This window comes from Aethalodelphis obliquidens, unplaced genomic scaffold, assembly GCF_003676395.1.
Source record: "Aethalodelphis obliquidens isolate GAN/ISIS:26980383/991018 unplaced genomic scaffold, ASM367639v1 scaffold6, whole genome shotgun sequence".
Taxonomy (NCBI): Eukaryota; Metazoa; Chordata; class Mammalia; order Artiodactyla; family Delphinidae; genus Aethalodelphis; species Aethalodelphis obliquidens.
In genome coordinates, this window is record NW_020837950.1 from 12,913,890 (window position 1) to 12,934,234 (window position 20,345).

General features: G+C 42.2%; 1 long non-coding RNA gene across 4 annotated transcripts in view; it reads left to right on the plus strand.

Annotated features, from left to right (window-relative positions):
• Positions 1–20,345, plus strand: part of LOC113618864 (uncharacterized) — a 50,933-nt gene that overhangs the window by 6,980 nt on the left and 23,608 nt on the right. Inside the window, exon 3 of one of the 4 annotated variants that reach the window (XR_003432165.1) lies at positions 2,182–2,258. The exons of the other annotated variants lie outside the window; for them this stretch is intronic. This is a non-coding gene — a long non-coding RNA (uncharacterized LOC113618864). The remainder of the gene's footprint in view (positions 1–2,181; positions 2,259–20,345) is intronic. 4 annotated transcript variants of the gene reach the window in all.

Sequence of the window (20,345 nt, forward strand, 5' to 3'; positions counted from 1 at the left end):
TCTACTCTCTCACATGTGCGTACACACACACACACACACACACACACACACACTCTCATCTTTAAAAGAAGCAAACTTTATCACCAGGAGATGTTGACCACCACAAATATAGATTAGGAAAGGAAGTGAATTTTAGCTGAACCTGTTTTGAAAATACAGAATTTCTGTTTTAAGAACAAGCGGAAATAAATAAATAGAATTTTTTGAGCCTCTGTGAGTCCAAAGCTCCTATTAAGCTTTCTGAGAGAGTCAAAAGGCCAAAGTTTATCATTTGTCAAGTTATTACATAGATGCAATGATTCTATTAGATACTGGCCATAGAAGTTGCTCTCTAGAAGTTTACTTTCTAGTCTGGGAGACAGACCTCACATACGTGGAACAAACTAAGGAGAATAAAGTACAGTCAGACTTCTGAGAAGGGAAGGCTTAAGTAGGCTGGAAGAATGCATTAGATCAGCAACAGACAAATACTGAAAGTACTTCAATAGGGAAATGGGTAAATAAAAGTGGTGGTTTCGAACCATGGAGTACTATTCAGCAGCCAAAAGTATTGAAATAAATCTATATGAAGCCACATGGATAAGTTTCAAAATACTGTTAAATAAATAAAGCAATTTTTAGGATATGTATAGCATTATACCAAATATTTAAGAAAAACACATAAAATAACATCATTTATTCTGTGTGTGTGTGTGTGTGTGTGTGTGTGTGTGTGTGTGTGTGTATTTCTTTTTAAAGATTTGGAAGGAAACACCTTGACTCATAATCATGGTTACTTTTTGAGGATGGAGAGATCAGGATAAGGATGTCAGTCAAAAATCTCTTTAGTTTCCATGTGTTTTGTGCTGATTTTGCATTTCGTAATTTACTCTGCTGACTGGGAGTCTAGAGGCCCAGCTTTCTTCTGCAGAAAGCAGTTGACGGTTTTGTAAATATCTTGCCTTCTCTTAATACACCACATGTCTTCCTGGTAGCCAGGGCCTCTCAGAGGTCCCGAGAGCTGGGTCTCTTCCATTATTTTGAGGCTTCCAGCACAGTAATAAATGAAGAAATGCCAGAAGAATGTTACAATCAGCACAGTACATTTAAAATGTTTATATTTAGCCATTAAAGTTGTTCAATGAGTCCTTTCTCTTCAATCCTATCAGGGTATCTCTGTGATAACATCAAAAGTCTATATTTTAAATCCTGGGCCAATGGTCCTCCTGCTGCACTCCTCCAAGTGGCTCCAGGGAACCAGAGAAAGGCTCTGCGTGAAGCAGGCTGATGGAATGATAGTGGGAGGCGTGTGAAGGCAAGCTCTAGTGCCTTCAGTCCTTCCCCAGGGTTCGAGTTTTCCCCCAGGCCTGGCATTTGTATCTATTGGTCTCACCTGCAAAATGGGTTGAGTTTCAGCTCTATGCATGTGTCCTAGAACATCAAATGGAGAAAATTTCACCTTTCCAATCATCCTCCCCTGGCCCCGTCAGGGCATTTAAGGTCAAACGGGCTTTCAGTACACACTGTGTCAGCCCAGCCCAACACTGCCTCCCCCCATGTTCAAAGAGAACTGGGGTTAAATGTATCATCGGTACAGTTTCATAGACTGTAAAATGTCCAACCATTTGATTTTTTAAGTAGGAAATGTTCACCCCAAGAAAAAGTTGCAAAGGGGCATAAAATATTAAAACTTGCATCTATTTCACTTTATAAAAGGGAAATGGATTTCATCTTTAAGTTTTTGCACTTGGTGAAGTTCTCATAAGTATCTGGAGAAGTTGATAGCCTTAGCCAATTATGAACACACTTCTGAAACGTTCTGAAGAGGTTTGTCCCTCTAGTCTCCCTCTTTTTAATATTATATCGAGAGTTTATGTCTAATCTAAAGCATTCTCATTATGACAGCACTACTAATCATTTGAATGAATACATTCATATAAACAAATACTACACTCCAAAAAGAATCAAATGCTAATGCACATTTTATTAGATAAAAAGACAGACAATATAATCATACTTGAATTTCAGGGAATCAAATGTAGTAAAACAAAGTTTACATCAGAGCCCAGGGCCGGGTTTAGGTTAGCCATACATGCCTTCATTTTTCCAAGTTTGGAAAGTTTGCTCATTCGAGCTGAGGGCTACTTCACCAGACTAACAAAAAGGAAAATGTCTATCAGTTTTTTCTTTTGTTCTTTTCAGATCCTGTTCAAGTGCACACAGAACTAGCAGGTTCACCAGAAAAGCTATTGAGCATTTGCTGGAACACATTATGCAGGGTGAATTTCTTCTGGAATGTTGCCAAGGGTTTTTTATGCTTCTGTGGTAGGCATTTCTGGAACATTGTCATTTAGCCAAGCAAAGAACATTTGTTTAAAGGATAGAAAGTGTTTAAAAATTCTTGTTTGTTTAAAAGCAAGTTAAATAGCAATATGAGTTCAGGGTAGGGCAGGGAAAAGCACTTATTTCTCTAAGTGATCTGATTAGGTCATTTAATTTGGGGGGGGGGTGTTAACAGAGTCATAGTTTCTCCTAAAATAATTATATATTAATACTGTTTTCTAGAAAGTGTCTTCCAGTGCCTACTTTTCTTTGATGTGATTAGCTGTTTTTTTCAAAACTGAAAATTTACTTTAGAGATTTCTCACGTGTTTGTGTATATAGGAGCTACTAGTAATGGCTAAAAAAATTGGAAGTGAAAAAAAAAAAAAAAACTGGAAGTGCAGAGAACATGCTAAATTAGGATTTCTTTTTTCACTTATAATTCCAGAACTACATCAAAAAAATAAAATAAAAAAGGAAAACGTGAAAATATCTCTAAATTAGAGGAGATAATATTTTTAAAGTATTGCAAATTGGAGTATAAATCCCAAGTTCAAATTTTTTTTTTTTTTATGTTGGGGGTAGGAGTTTATTAATTTATTAATTTATTTTTGCTGTGTTGGGTCTTCGTTTCTGTGCGAGGGCTTTCTCTAGTTGTGGCAAGTGGGGGCCACTCTTCATCGCGGTGCGCGGGCCTCTCACTGTTGCGGCCCCTCTTGTTGCAGAGCACAGGCTCCAGACGCACAGGCTCAGTAGTTGTGGCTCACGGGCTTAGTTGCTCCGCGGCATGTGGGATCTTCCCAGACCAGGGCTCGAACCCGTGTCCCCTGCATTAGCAGGCAGATTCTCAACCACTGCGCCACCAGGGAAGCCCCCAAGTTCAAATTCTGACATGTTAAAAAATACAATACATAAACACTTTCCCAGAAATTCTTCTCTAATGAGTAGTAAAATCTTATCCCAAATCACTTCACTTTAAGAAGTTTCATTAATACCAATGTCTGCATCATACTCTCTGTAATACCCAGTGATATATATAAAGGCTCTTATTAAATGTGGCAAGGAAGAATCCTAAGTATAAAAATTTGAATTTTGTCTCTGCCATTCACTGGCTGTGTGATCTTGGGTAAGTTACTTAGCTTCTCTGAGCTTCAGTATCCTCATCAGTAAGATAGGAATAATAATACCTATCTCATGGGACTGTTGTAAGGATCAGAGATGTTTGTAAGGGATCTCAACAGAGCCTAGCATTTTGTAAAGGCTTAAAAAAATATTCATTTTTAAATGAGATAATATTAAAAAATATATATATTCATCATTCATTCATCAATATTCATTCCTTTCTCATCTTTCCCAATCCATTCCACCAGTATAAGTCAATCTGGAGATTAAAATAGGCAAAACTGTGATCTAAGTTAGAACTGTGTTGTTTTAGTGTTAGGATATTCCTGGCTGCTTCATTTTACACTTGGACTTTAAATATACAAGTTTCTATAAACATTCTTTAAACAAAGTTAAACTGTTTTTATTTTGATGAAGCTAGGACTGAGTCTGATATAATGCTTGGAGAACTAAATGACATGCAGGAGAATTTTGTTTCTGTAGGGCTGACCCTATCATGAAAATGTACTCAGTGAAAAGTAAATATGTGCTACCTTCTCCTACTCAGTATTTAAATTAACTCTTAAAGAAAAATATGACAATTCTCCTTTTATATATATTCAAGTTCGGGTTATGATCTTATACTTGGCTCCTTTCAATTGAGTTTTGTTATGTACTTGGCATGTTCCCAGAGCCAAACCTCCCATCTGTAACCTGCACCTACGGTTCACAGTATTCAGCCCAGAGAGCTCTGTACTTCCCGGCCACTCAGGTACCTGCAAACTTGGGCTATGGGCTTTCACACTAGTTTCTTGGCCAGTTTAGACACTGCAAACATTTGGGCATTCCAGTTTCTGCAATTTTGCTTTGGTTCTTTAAAAACAGCTCTTCCCCCACCCCTGGCACATCACCATTCTCCAAGGCATTCATTGTGAGATGGGAAGGCTGGTGTCTGTCATTTGCATTCCAGATTGAAATGAACAGAATCTAGACTTTCTCTCTCGCTCTCTCTTTCTTTGGTGCCATGACAAACAAAGGAGGATATGAGATGTGTTTATTTTTTTGTAAAATGCAGAAGTATCATTTCCAGGAGATGTTGAGCTTTCCTCATTTGCTTTGGGCTGTTTGCATAAACTATAGCCCCATGCTTTTTTAAATGAACATTTTTAAAAATTAATTAATTAATTAATTAATTTGGCTGTGTTGGGTCTTAGTTGTGGCACGCAGGATCTTCGTTGTGGCATGCGGGGGCTTTCATTGCGGCAAGCGGACTCTTGGTTGCAACGTGTGGGCTTCTTTCTAGTTGTGGCGCATGGGCTCCAGAGTGCGGGGCTCAGTAGTTGCAGCACACAGGCTTAGTTGCATGTGGGATCTTAGTGCTCTCACCAGGGATCGAATCCGTGTCCCCTGCGCTGAAAGGCAGATTCTCAACCACTGGACCACCAGGGAGGTCCCCATAGCCCCAATTTTTAATAGATACGTGGAAAGTATGAATTTGGTGGAGATGTTGAGAGGAGAAGATGGTGATGTGGGAAAACTATTTCTTTCTCATTTGCCATGAGGCATTTAATTCCTGGAAAGAACATATATAATGGCAAATAAAACGTCTTGGTCTTTGGGGCCAGAATATCTGTTGTGAGTGTGTGTTATGAGTCTCGCAGAGGCTCGGTGCAGGTTTGTGCATTTACGGCTCTCACAGCCTTGGCTTCTGTGGTTCTTCCCCCTGCACAGCATATTCTTCCAAGGCAAAGCAGCTTGCTGTTAGACCAGGATCTTTGGATAAAGAAGAACAGATATGATAAATTCATAACAATTTCCGATTTCTTTTACAAGAACCATTTAAAAAGAGAATGTTAGGAAAGAGTGGCACCAAAATGGCACCCTCCCTCAAATGGATTCTAGTCTGAGGGGTGGAGTTGGAGGCAGATGTGATATGACATAAATGGGGGTTCTTAAATATTTAAAAATATTTATTGGGAGGATAATACTGAGAATCTATGGGTCAATATAATGCTATTTAACATTATAAATTTTGGTTAAGGTAAACCATTAAAATTTGGAGAGTTTACAGCTCAGGCATCAGCATTACTTCCCACCTTCCCTCTTCCCCCCACCATCTTCTTCCTCTCTTCTCAGCTTCTCTCTTGCAATGGGCAAGAAACTTGTCTTCTTCAAGATGCTTGTGACATAGTAAAGGAGACCTCTAGGCAAAAAAATGCAGATAGGCCAGAGTGAAAAGGGCTATAAAGAAAAGGATATGTACCTGCCACAAAGGGAATTCAGAAGCATCAATCCAGAAGGGCTTCACGGAGGAGGTGTCTTGCAGATGCCTAGACAAACAGGAAGTGAGGAGCTAGTGGTGGCGATGGGATCCTGTGGAACTAGCACAGACAAAGGGCAAAGGTATATGAACCCTAATAATAGTAAGAGTGCCTAGTACTTGTTGAGAGTTTATTGTGTGCAGCCCCCTGCCAACTATTTTTCATGGATTATCTCATTGAATTCTCACATGAAAGTTTTGGGGCAGATTTTATCCCTATTTTAATCAAGAGAAAATTGAAGCAGAGCAAGGTTATGCTGCTTGCCCACAGCTGCACGCTAGAGAGTGGGAGAGCCAGGATCTGAACCCCAAAGCCCGGGTTCTTAACCTCTTCAGCAAGGGTCTGCTGTTTGGGGACTACTGAGCGGCTCGATAGAGCTAGAGCCCAGTCTGTTTCTTGAAGGTGTGGTGGGAGATTGTTTCATTTTTATCTGGGGAGTGATATGTCTCCTAATGAAAAATCTGGTCAGAATTTGCAGATGGTTTTTTTGGGGGGGTGGAGGTGGGAGATGGGATGGGGTGGGGTGCTGGAGGTGATGGTAGAGGTGTAGAGGGGAGCTGGGGTGTAGCACACTTGGGGGCAAGAGAATAATGAGGAGACTCCTGCCATCTCAGGTAAGAGATGATGAAGATGATAGTTACTGTTTAACTGCGTCCTTACCATGTGCCACCATATCCTTATTTAATCTTCACAGTTGCCCCATGAGATAAATAGTCATACTCTCAATGTACAAATGAAGGGACTGAGGCTCTCAGAGGTTAAATAACTTGACTAACGTCACACTGAAGGTAAGAAGCAGAGCCGGAACACGGATAAGGGCCTGTCTGATTTCAGACTCTTAACCCTTAAGCTGACAGCATGCTATGGTAAGTGAGGTAGGCATACTTAGGGAAGCGTAGGGCTCCTGAAGTGTCATCCAAGTGTGGAGATGTCTAGGAAATAATAGAAATATACACATTTGGAAACTTGGAAGCTGACAGGTGACAGAGTCCGGGGGAGTGAATGTGTGTACAGGAAAATGTTGGGTGAGGATGGTGTCCTGGGAACCACTCCGTGGAGGGAGACAAGATGGAACATGAAAGACCTTTAGAAGAGGAGATGGGGAATGAAGACCCTACCCCTGGGCTCTGTGACTCACCCACTAGGTGGTTGTGGACAAGACCCTTACTTGGCATCTCAACCCCAGCACCTGTGAAAATGAAGAAAAGAACCCATTTCCCCATCATCAGTGAGGTGTGGTACATAAACATGCTTTAAGAACTCCAAAATTCTTTACGACAGAATGTGTATGAAGGCAAGAAGGGAGCAGTGGAGGCTCTGAGCCCAACAAGTGGGCTGAGGATGCTGGGGGAGCAGAGCTGTGCACTTTTAAGTAGGACAAGGGGAAGTTACTGAGATGTGCCTGTGGACTGGGTTTGGATGGAAACTCTGGAAGAAAAAAACTCCCTAAGGAAGGTTCAATAGTAGGACGAGAGAGAGGAACAGGAAGAGAGAAACTCTGAAAAATGTAAGTGAAGAGGCTGGTGCCACAGGAGGAACCTGGTCTGGGTCTGTAAGGTGGGGATTCCTGCCGCCATCTCTGACCCTAACAGACTCTTTGCCCTTTAGCACGTTGGCCTCCACTTTCTGGGCTTCTGTAAAAATGATTCGTTTGGTTAGCATAGATGGACCAAACCAGCCCAAACTGTGAGTAACGAGTACCACTGTATCTTACCCCTGGTCCCTGGCTCTGTGACACTGTGTTGAGAAGGTGGGTGAGGCCAAGAGAACAGAAGTCAGGGTAGATGAGTGAAATCTGCTGATGGTGTGTAATGAGGGTGGTGCTTCATCCAGGCCCCTGACCCAGCCCCAAGCAAACAGGAGACTCACAGTCCAGGACACTGAGAAGGGTCCGAGGAGAGCCCTCTCTGGAATTCTGGGGACAAGGTAATTACCCGTGAGATGTCAGCCTTGTGGCCTTGCCCCTATGGGGTGGCCCTGGCTCCTTGGGAAAAGTCTCTGCTTTGTGAGGAGACTGAAAGAGGGCGTGCTGGGAGTGGCCAGATTCTTCTGAAAGGTGACTCCTGGGGTCTGGGCCAAGAAAGGTTTATGAACAGGAAAGGGGATTCACAGCAGGGCATACTTGAGAGGAATTGTTTAAGGCTTTAAACCCTTGCCAAGGCAAGTAACATGAGCCGGGACCTATAAGTTACTTTGGATCTATCTATCTATCATCTGTCTATCTATCTATCACCTATCCTGTGTAACCTGAAAATCCCCGGCAGCATTTGTGTTTTTGAACTCCCAGAGTGTGCCTCATGGGGAGGATGGAGTGGGGGAAGGGATTCCGCTGGGGACAGACAAAAGTGGGGATGCACTAGCTTTGAAGACCGAATTTCCTCCGTTTTTATGCCTGGGGTGTAACCAGAGACCAGTGTCAACAAGGAATCTGGCTCAGGAACGCTTTTGTTTGCAGCTCTCCTTGGGGCGTGACTTGCTTTTATCAGAGGTCAATGAATTGTAAATTGTGTAATTTCAGGTTCTGCTGAACGAGGGTAGGGGGGACTTTTGAGGGGGGTGGATGGTGGCACTCAGGCATCTAGGAAACTCTTGGTGTCTGTCTGTGAGTCCAGACCTGGCCACGTGGGACTTCGCAGGGGAGAAGAAAATATATGTGGATTAGGGTGTTTACGTCTGAATTTGCTATAGCAAATGGATCTGTGTCAAATCTCCAAAACAAGTTAATATCCTACGTTCAGACCAGCAAAAGCAATAAAACCAGTTTTTGGTGTGCTTGATTACACTTTTCTGGGTAAAACTATTTGTTGTGACCTACAAAGGTATATACCCTATGCTGTGGGGAAGGGTACCAAACGGGGAGCTTCCAAAAGTCTTAGTCATTTGTTTTTAAACAATGTTTTGACTTCTATTTTTTATTTTAAATTTTTAAATGGAAGTATAGTTGACGTATAATATATTAGTTTCAGGTGTGCAACATAGTGATTTGACATTTATATACATTAGAAATTGATCACCAGGATGAGTCTAGTAACCATCAGTCACCATACAATATTATTACAATATTATTGACTATATTCTCTGGGCTATATATTACATCCCCATGACTTGTTTATTTTATAACTGGAAGTTTGTACCTCTGGATCTCTTTCACCTATTTCTATGTACCTTTCCCTCTAGCGACCACCAGTTTCTCTGTATCTACGAGTCTGTATCTGTTTTGCTTGTTTTGTTTTTTAGATTCCACATACAAGTGAAATCATGCAATATTTGTCTTTCTCTGTCTGATTTATTTCACTTAGCACAATACCCTCTAGGTCCATCCATGTTGTTGCAAACAGCAAGATTTCATTCTTTTTTATGGCTCAGTAATATCCCATTGTGTACATAGGTCTTAAGCATTTTTTATCTACATTTCTCCTCCTATACCCTAGGATTTACAAAAGACTTGCTATTTATTCATGCACTCAACAAAAATCTATTGAGGATTTATCTTATTGCAGCCACTGTTCTAGGGGCTGAGGACAAAGAAATCAAACAAGCTATTGCTCTCCCAGAACCTACAATCTACTGGGGTGGGCCAGACAATAAAATTAATGTGTTGTATAATCTACCAACTAGTGAGACCTGCTAGGAAGAGAAATATAGAGGGCTCTAGGAGATGGAAAGGAGTAGTATCTCTGAGGAAGTGGAGTTGGAGCAGAAGTGAGGGAGTGAGCCCTGAGGCTGACTGAAGGAAGCAAGTCCAAGACAAAAGGGGCGGGGCTTCCCTGGTTGAGAATCTGCCTGCTAATGCAGGGGACACGGGTTCGAGCCCTGGTCTGGGAAGATCCCACATGCTGCGGAGCAACTAGGCCCGTGAGCCACAACTACTGAGCCTGTGCATCTGGAGCCTGTGCTCCGCAACAAGAGAGGCCGCGATAGTGAGAGGCCCGCGCACCGTGATGAAGAGTGGCCCCCACTTGCCACAACTAGAGAAAGCCCTCGCACAGAAACAAGACCCAACACAGCCAAAACTAAATAAATAAATTTAAAAAGAAAGAAAGAAAGAAAAGGGGCGTCCAGAGAGGGCTCAGGGAAAATGGTAGGCAGTGAGGTCAGAGGGAATCCGGAAGCAGAGGCGGTGCAGACCTTGTGGGGCTTTGTGGGTCACCACAAGGACTTTGGATTTTACCCTGAAGGAGGTGGGAAGCTTGTGGAGGGTTTTCAGTAGAAGTGGGACAGGATCCTTCTGGCTGCTGCTTTTAAAATAAATTGAATAGGGCAAAAATGGAAGTATGAAAACAGGATTCGATAATCTAAGCAAGAGATGATGGTAACTTAGACTAAGGATTTACCAGATTCTAAATTTTTTGAAGGAATAACTGGCAAGATTTTCTGATGAAGGGAATGTGAGCCTGGAAAGAAAGAAGCAAAGATGAGTCAAGGTCTTGGGTCGGAGCAGCTGGAGGAATAGACCTGTTGTTTACTAAGATGGGGAAGCCTGTTGGAGGTACAGGTTTGGAGATAGGGGAGCCAGAATTTGGCTTTGGAATTAAGTCTATTAGATGCCTAGTAGAGAAGTCTAATAGACTGTTGGATACATGAGCCTGGAGTTCAGGGGGGAGGATAGGGTTAGAAGTATAAATTGGGGAGTGGGAAGCACATAAAAAAAAATTGAAACTATGGATGGAATAAGGTCACCTAGGAAGAGAGAGTATAGGTGGAACAGAAAGCAACCTGGGGCTGAGCCTTGGGAACCCCAGCATTAGTGGTTGGGGATATGAGAAGAACCAGCCAAGGTGATGAGGAACCAGTGAGACAGGAAGAAAGAGGAAAGTCCCAGAGAACAAGGGGAGAAGCTATTTCAAGAAGGGCGTATCCAATTGGGTCAGATGCTGCTGAGAAATGAAGTACAAAGAGGACTTAAAATTAGTCATTGACTTTGGAACATGGAAGTCATTGATGAGTTTCACAAAAGCAGTTTTAGTGGAATTGTGGGGATGCAAACCTAATGTGGAGTAGTTTCAAAACAGAGTGGAAAAAGAGTAAGTGGAGATAGTGGAGATGTAGATAATTTTTTCAAGAAATTAGGTATAAAGAGAAGCAAAAAAGCATGTCAGTCTCTAATATGGCCCCGTAACGTGTTAGGAGCTGTTTTTCAAACAGAAGTTCATTCTCTTCTCAAGAAGGTGGCTCCAGAGGGACCGTAGGAGTCTATCCTATGGCTCTCCTATTGGGGCTTGCCAAAGACTCTACACAGCACAGCATCCCTGTCCATCACAGATACCTCTGGCATTGTTGGATCCGCTGGATCATATGAACCAAGGGCACCTTGCATGGCAGCCTGGATCTACTGCAGAGCCCTCTCTTGTTCTGGGCCCCATTCAAAACCATGAATGTCTTAAATCACCCAGTACATATGTTGGAGCAGTATTCCCTACTATAGCTTATGTTTATCCAAAACCCAAAGGGGCTTACCAAGCGTTGGATTTCTTTCTTTGTAGTAGTAAGCCCAAAATGTAATAACTTGTTCTTTATCTGGGAGGGGATATCCTGACATGCATTAGATCATTGAATCCCTAAAAACGTCACTAGTGTGGGAGACACTGCAGGATCCTTTCTCAAGGGAACCCAGGTTTGGGGTCTGAGAACTGACTCAGATCTGGAGATTATGGGCACATCAACATTCTCCTTGATAGCTCTTGACTTTTTTTTTCTTGTTATAAAATCGTGTAATACCTTTATTGGCTGATCGTCTAACCCAGTCCCAGGAACACCATGGTCTATTAGCCATCATCAAAACCCTTGTGGGTAGAGGCACTCTGCTTGTCCCTCTGGGCTTGTTGTGGTTTATGTTCACCTTGACTCTGATGGTTAAGCACTGACCTCTGGCCTTTATTATTCTGGAATCCCATCATTCCCACGGAGACTATGGAGCCCAATTATATGGCAGAGTCACCTCTTCTCACCCTGGCCTACAGTGGACAGTCATCTCTAAGCTTCTCAGAGATGTAGTTGCCCCTGACTGACATACTCCTTATTGCCTAAAGCAGGGAAATGTCCTCTGAACCCTCCCAGGAAGCATAAATCTCACATAAATGTTCGAGCATTTCTGTCTCCCTGAGCATTCCGACCCCTTCAATTTTCTGCCATTGTACTGCAGCCTCTCCCTGTAACTTACTGTAAGGCATCGTGTCCAAGCTTCAAGGAGCCATTCAGAAATACAGTCATCCTAACTTTAAGGGGGTTCCCAAGTCAACAACCCCTCCCTCGCCTTTGTATTCTGCTCCCCTCCTTCCTCTCCTGTTTATCATCCTTGAACTCGCTCCCACATGTGTCCCCCCTAGTTCATGCCGGTACATCTTAGCCAAGTCCTGCAGCTCTTTCTGAGGATAGGACATCTTCTTCCGGACCAGGCACTGTATTTCTTCACTTGGACTACCTTGAGACCTAACCCCAGTTATTCAACCCAAAGTAAAGAATGGAGGCAGGAGCGGATCATGAGGAAGGCAACATCGTTTTGTCATAGTCGCTGTCAAGAATCTAGTCTCACCCAGATCTGGAGAATAAAATAGAAGCAACGTTCAGCTAAATATCAGTCAACTAATGGAATATTTTTGGTGAAATAAAAGAAGCCAGGAAATGTACCCTCAGGCTCCAGGCTTCTCCCTGCAGGATTGGGAAGAAGTTGGTGGTGGCGAAGTGTGGATGAGGCCGAAGGGGACTGGGAAGGAGATTCAGTGCACTCCGTTTGGAGAGTTTTCATAGGTGGCGTGCAGTTCCAGATCTCTGATGCTTGCAAGCAAAATGACACCATAGACTCTTTCATTTGTCTATTCATTCATTCAGTATTTATTGGAAGCCTCTTATGCTAGTCACTCTGTTAGGTGCTTGGGTTCAAAGACAAGTACTACCCTGTCTTTATTTTTCAGAAATTCAGAGTGTAGTGGCAAGCGGACAGATATGCGACTTATTATTGGTCATCTGACATGTGCTAGAACAGAGGAACGTAAAGGATGCTATGGGAGTCCAGACAAAATTACAAAAACACTCTTGCCTGTTGTGTGTGCACACAAAGGAGGAGTTATATAATGCCTTGTCTAGTTTCTTGTCCCACCACACTTCCATTCCTCGTTCCTAGAGCCACTTGACCATTGCTGGTCAGGGTTAATTTAAAGAATCTTGGTTTGGTAGCTCAGAGGACTATGAAGCCAACCTTCCTTTCTGTTCTCAGCATCTGCATGTAGTTTCTTAATCTGTTTTTGTGACCCATCTCCTCTTGTCCCCCAATTCCATTGTCTTAAATATCTTTCCTACTCTTATACCTGTTGTACTCTCACAGATCCCCTGACTCCTTCTTGCCTAAAGCCCAGACTTTTGGGCAAATCCTAGTTCCTTTTCTCTGTACCTGTCTTGGGAGAAGGGACAAGTATCTTAACAGGTGCACTAGTTAGCACTTTAATTTCAGCCTTATAACTATTTCCATTTTATAAATGAGGCCCAAGGAAGTTAAGGAATTTGCCCAATTCACACAGCTAGAAAAGTAAAAAGGCAGGATTTTGAATTCAGGTCCGATATTCAGAGTACTGACCCATACCTTAAAGGCTCCCAGATGACCAAGCATTTCTAAAACATTCAGTCGCAAAGCTTTTCTATTCAAAGTCTCACAGGAGCAGAGAAAAAGCACTAAAAGACTGTCTTGTACTTTTATAATCTCTTCAAACATCTTGTCCCCACTACATACCCTCAGACTCATAAAGCACTTATATCCTTCCTCCAGGAAGTATATGCATTTCTAGTGAATATAAGCCTAGAGGTGGAATTCCTGGGTTATACAGAATGCACATATATATCCCTGCTTAGTAAATGTCACCCAATAGTTGATCAAAGTGATCATGCCAGCTTACGTTTCTACCAACGGTGTACGTGCTAATTATCCTCATCAACATTTGGTGTTGTCAGTCATTTGAATTTTAGCCATTCTGGTGAGTTTGTAGTAGAATCTCATTGAGGTATTAATTGCATTTATCTGATCATTAATGAGGTTGAGCATTTAATAAGTATAATGTAATAAGTATATAGATGGTTCCTGACTTATGATGGCTCAACTTAGGATTTTTCGACTTTACAAAGGTGTGAAAGTTGAAGGTTATTTTCTTCCAGCACTTTGAAGCTGTTATTCCATTGTCTTTTGGCTTCCAGTGTTGCTGTTGAGAAATTAGCTGTCAGTTTAATTATTGCTCCTGTGATGGCAGTCTGTATTCTCCCTCTGGCTGCTTTTAAGATATTTTCTTTGTTTATGGTCTTTAGCACTTTTATTTTAAAGTAACTAGGTTTGACTTTATTTTCAGTTTTGGATTTCTTGAATCTGTCAATTGATATATGTAATTAGTTTTGGAAAAGCCTCAGCTATTACCTCTTCAAGTCATATTTCTGTTCCATTATCTCTGTCTTCACCCTGCAGGTCTTCAATTAAGCATACATAAAACTTTTCATTGGTTTTTTAATGTCAGTGCCATGGTCTGAGAAAAGTGAAGTACAAAATTTGAGAGTAAGCATTTTGAAGACTTTATAGCAAATGACAAAGTAATTTTATGTCTTATGAATCTAATAAAAATTAGCACTTATATTTGGGTATGTCTATTTCTTATTTCACTGTTCTACTATTATTAAGTAAAGCCAATACTTAAGAACAAAGAAAGCTATAGAGCAGCTATAAAAAGCAAGCACAAAAACTCACAAAGAATAGTCATCTCAGGCCAATAAGTATAGGAACAAGCAGCTTTAACAGCTTTCGTAGACCCTAAGAACATGGCAGAGTCCACACAATGAGGAGCATGAATTATCCAGAAAAGATCATATACTGTTTTTATTTCCTTTTTTTTTAAAGATAAAACATATAATGCACATTTTCTTGTCTTCTTTAACAATGTGTTGTTCTTAAGGAAGTTTTGGCAGTCTAGAAAGGTATTTTCTCTGGAGCAGTGGTTCTCAAACTACCATGCATCAGAATCACCTGGAGGGCTTACTAAACACAGATTGATGGACCCCACCTTCAGAATTTTTGATTCAGCGGTTTGCATTTTTAATAAATTCCCAGAGTGATACCAATGTTATTGGTCTGGGCACCACATTTTGAGGACCTCTGTTTTGGAGCATCCACGTCTCTGATAAATAAAGCATTGTAGTGCTAAAGAACCAGGAGTAGTAATATTTAGGCAGAATATGGAGAAAATAAAATCCAAATGCTTTACTGTGATATTCAAGGCCCTGCATGATGTAGCCCCTGCACAATGTAGTCTATCTCACATTGTGTTTCTTTTTTTTTTGCATTGGCCTTCATTCTGGGCCTTAAAGACACCAAGCTCATTTCTGTCTCAAGGCTGCGCTTGCTGTTCCCTCTTGGTGGGGCTCTTCTCTCCCAGATTATGGCTCTCCCTGTGTCATCACTGAAGGCCTAGCTCCAAATGTTACCTTTTCAGAGAGGTGTTCTCTACTTAAAGAAGCCATTCTCTATTACACTTCCCACTCTCCTAGTTTATTCTCTTCGTGTCACTTATCATGAGCTGAAACTGACATTTTATTTTCTTGTTGGAAAATTCCAATAAAGCAGACATCTTGTCTCTTAGGTTCTTTTTGCTATCTCCAGCCTGGAATGGGGCCTGATATGTTGTAGGTGCTCACTAGCTATCTGTTGGTTGGAAACACCGATGTTTGGCATGGGCTCTTACTTTATACCTTGTTTCTGAGGGGAAATGAAGGGCACTGAAAAAGGAACGTGGCAACCTGAGGAATATGAAACATGGCCCCTCCCTCACCTGCCTTACTACATGTTAAAGCTGCCAGGATTCTTCCTGGTTTATGATGCGAAGGAAAAGGGGTCTGTATTTTCCCTGCCTCCACACTGTCTTCTACACCCTAGGTTGCCTCATAAGAAGACAAGATGGTGACTTGGGCAACACTTTTCACTCTCAGGGATTCCAGAGAGTTGCTAAATGGGTCACTTTTTCATACATCCGGAACACTCCTAACTTGTATAAGTGATTCTCTGCAGGATGGCTGGCCTCTATCAAGTTGTCCCCAACTACAGTGAGGGAAGGAGAGCTGCTTCTCTAACTCTGTTGAGTGCCAGGTGGGCTCTGTCTGTGGGTGCTCCTCTCAGGTACCTCCAGCTGCTTGGAATCCCAGGTTAGGAATGGACCTGATCGATACCGTTGGAGAAGATGTGGGCCACTAAGATGAACAGAGAAGCCGACCTGCTTACTCAGATATTTAAAGCTGTATTTGTTTTCCTCTCAGTGGTTTGCTCATTAAAAATTGAGTGCCTGTACCCATGCTGGCTGCAGACAAGACCTGCACATTCTCCCTACAGAAAATTGCTGGTGATCTGAACTGACTCACCCCCATACCCTCCCTTCCCCATGGCTCTGCCCCGGCGCCTGGTCTTGGAAGGTTGGCATTCTTGTTATAATCTCAGGCTGCTGCCCTGAGCCATAGGCGAAAGCAATAGGGCTTTCTTTAGGGAATTCAGGAGTGAGCCTCATGGGCTCGCCACTGATTTTTATTGCTGTTTGCATGAGGTTTGGGGAAGGGTTTTTCCCAAACAGGGAGAATTGAGAGTCCTTTCGGTTGGGGATGTTCTCTATCCCCATAGCACTAGGGTTGAAAATGTTTACACAGATACATTTCATATTTTATCTCTCCTTTAGATAGGCATGTAGAATATTCCAACTATACTAACTTCTTTCACTTCTGCCCTTTATCTGTGTTAAAGCCAGTTAAAGACACTGGTACTTGATTAGTGACTTTGGCATTGCTTGCACATCTTGTCATGCTGGGAATGAACTGAAGATGGTTGTGACGAGAAGCAGAGGTCATGGGTGGGAGGCTTTGGCAGGTCTCAGAGGAGCTGCCTTGAGGGTTTTGTTAAGCCAGTTCATCTGCTTCTAGAGCTTTCCGTGTTTATGTGGGAGTTCACACATCAACTTGTTAAGTACTTACTCTATACCAGGCACCCCTTCCAGTTAGGTGCTGGGGGTACTAAGACTAATAGAATTCTTTCTTTGCCTTCAAGGACCTCAGAATCTTATTGGGAGAGGGACCTGTCATGGTGACTTCAAGATGGCTATACATTCTTTTTATTCCTTCTCTTGAATTTGAGCTTGTCCTATCACTAGCTTTGACCAGTAGAATGTGGTGGAAGTAACTTCCAAGCTTGGGTCTTAAGGGATCTACAGCTTCGGCTTTTGCCACTTAAAATGCTTCTTCTTGGAAGACAGCCACCATGTAAGGAGCCAATCTACCCTAAGACCACCATGCTGTGAGGAAGCCCAAGCTAGCCACATGGAGCAAGAATGTGAGAGGAATGCTGAGGCACTACACATGTGAGTGGACCCTTTATGGGCCTTCCATTCAGTCCAGTGGCTAAATGAATGCAGCTGAGTGAATGACCTCAGCTGATGCCATATGGAGCAGAAGACCCACCCAACCAAGCTTAACCTAAATTCTTGACCCATAAAATTGTGAGCAAATAAAATGGCTGTTGTTTGAAGTCATTAAGTTTTGGGATATGTTATTATGCAGCTCGAGATAATTAAAGCATACACATATATTCTTGATGGAGGTATGATTAGGACGTTATAGGAATATAGAAGAAGATACCTGTCACAGACTTAGAGAGAGAACTTATGGTTACCAGGGGGAAAGGGTTGGGCAGGGAGGGATAGACTGGGAGTTTGGGATTAACATGTACACACTACTATATTTAAAATAGATAACCAACAAGGACCTACTGTACAGCACAGGGAACTCAGCTCAATATTCTGTAGTAACCTAAATGGGAAAAGAATTTGAAAAAGACTTGATACTTGTATGGGTATAACTGAATCACTTTGCTGTACACCTGTAACTAACACATCATTGTTAATCAACTATACTCTGATATAAAATAAAAATTTTTTAAAATATACAATTGTGAGAAATAGTGAGAGATCCTGTGCACACTCCACCCAATTCCTTCAGTGGTTAAATCTTGCAAAACTGTAGTACAATATCACAACCAGAATATTAGCACTGAGGTAATCATGGTATAGAACTTTTCCATCACCACAAGGATTCCTTGCATCGCCCTTTTATACCCACACCCATTTCCCTTCCACCTCCACCCAACCCTTAACCCTTGGCACTGGTCAGTTTTATATTCTGTTATTTCAAGAATATTATGTAAATTACATTAACATAAAAATTAACATTATATAATAAATTAAATTATTGATACTTAATCTTTTGAGAAAAAAAAAGAGGAAGGTACCTGAGCCAGTGTGTGGTGATGAGAAGATGGTTATAGAATGCTTCCCAAAGAGGCCTGCTTGAGTAGAATCTTCTCCAAAGACTCAGATGTGAGCCAGGCTTGGGGGAGGGTAAAGTTTGTCTAGATACAGGGGAATTGAGCAAATTAGCACAGAGGTGATTAACAGCATGGTAACATATGTGAGGGGACTTCAAGCAACTGTAAGATAAGGAGTAATGGACAGGTTGCAGAGATGTTCTTCATCATCATCATAGTAATAGCAATAGATTACATTTCTTGAACACTTACTATGTGCCAGATACTAACCTATGGTTTTATATATATTAACTCATTTAATTCTCACAACAACCCTGTATTATTATTCCCTTTTTACATCAGAAGAAAATGAGGGACAAGGAAATAAGTAACTTGCTCAAGGGCACATGGCTGGCAAGTACAGAGTAGAGATGTGAACGCAGACAAAGGTCTTGGAGAACTTTGTGTGCCTCCTTAAAGAGCTTGGGATTTGTTCCGTAGGTGATGTGAAGTGACCCAAAGGTTTTAAGTAAGGGAGTGACATGGTCATGTTGAAAGATTCTGTAGTCTTTGTAATTTCCCTGTCTTTCGTTATTTTCTTTGCCTGTTACCTATTTCTCTACAGTGACTAGCAGTGAACTCTTTAAAATAAGCAGGGCCTGTGAGCTTTTCTTTGAAGGCTACAAGGAAGGAGGGAGGAGTGGGGGACACGTGCTAGTCCACAGCTGGTCATGGGGATGGAGAGGAGGACAGAACGCCCAGGGAGAGAATGGGTGTGGCGGCCGCCAAGAGAGAAAAGTGGGCCATATCCTTGACCTCACGGCAGGATAAGAACAGCAGCATATGGGAGCCAGCCTGTCCTAAGACCTTTTAGGCTGAGGCACTGATAGGCTCATGGGCTGTGCAGACAATCTGCCTTCCTCTCTTTCCTCCTCCCCATGGCCTTTCAGGTGATTAGCATCAAAATATTAAAAACAGCTGTTAGATTTCCAGTGGTGATTAGTAAAGAAGAGAGCATTTCACATCAATTCAGAAATGCTCATCTGGCCATGGCCATTGCTTTCTGAAGGAACCCCACCTCCACTGCCCCCGGGAGCCATTGAATAGCTTCTCCTGCACACACCACACTCACTTTCTCTCTGTCCCCTGCTCTGTCGACTGTGGATGGTAGGGCCGACTCAGTAGAGTCTTAATCTGTATGCAGACTCGTCACGTCCTCCTTAGATTTTGTGCAAGGAAGGAAGAGACGGAGTGTATAAGAAGAAAGAAGTCTGGCTTAGGTTCTAGCAGAAGCTAGGAGATCCAGCCCTCAGACGTGGATTGGCTGACAGTAGCTTTGTGTGATATGGACAAATGTCTGAAAGTCTCTAGGTCCCAAGGTCCTCGTCTGTAATATGAGGGTGTTGGTTGAAGACTAATCTCACCACAAATAATAAAAATAAGCATAGCTGATGTTTACGGAGCAGGTACTAAAAGCCTGACCCCATGCTAAGCATTATGTGCACCTTATTTATTTAATCCTTACCATAACCCGAGCTCAGTGAAGCTCACTGAAGCCTTTCCTGATCATCCTATCTAAAACTCCCTGTATTAATCATCTATTGCTGTGTTACAAATGACTTCAAATCTTAGTAGCTTAAAAAACCACACAAAACAATTATAGTCACATAGTTTTTGTGGGTCAGAATTCCAGAACAGCTTGGCTGACTGGTTACGGCTTGGAGTCTTTTATGAGTTTGCTGGGGCTGCAGTCATCACTTTCAACAGGGCAGGTAGACATTGGCTATTGGCAAGGTCAGCACTGGCTATTGGCAAGAGGCTCCTTTCATCACTACCTTGCCATAGTGCTATCCATGAGACCATTCGAATGTTCTCACAACACAGCAGCTGGCTTCCCCAAGAGTAAGTGATCCAAGAGAGAGCACGGTAGAACCTGCAATGTCTTTAATGACCTGTGTATGTATGTATACAAAGACGGGACCACTGGGAGGTGATGGTCATCAGGGGCCATCTTTGAAGCTGGCTGTCACCTTCCCACTAAATTTATATCATATTACTGTGTATTACCTTTAATAGCACTTCTCTGAAATTATCTCTTTTTGTTTACTTGAGACTCATTTCCTCCCTGCTGGAATGGAAGTGCCCTGAGAGCAGGGATTTCATCTTTTTAAAATTAATTAATTAATTAATTAATGGCTGCGTTGGGTCTTCGTTTCTGCATGCGGGCTTTCTCTAGTTGCGGCGAGCGGGGCCTACTCTTCGATGTGGTGCTCGGGCTTCTCGTTGTGGTCGCTTCTCTTGTTGCGGAGCACAGGCTC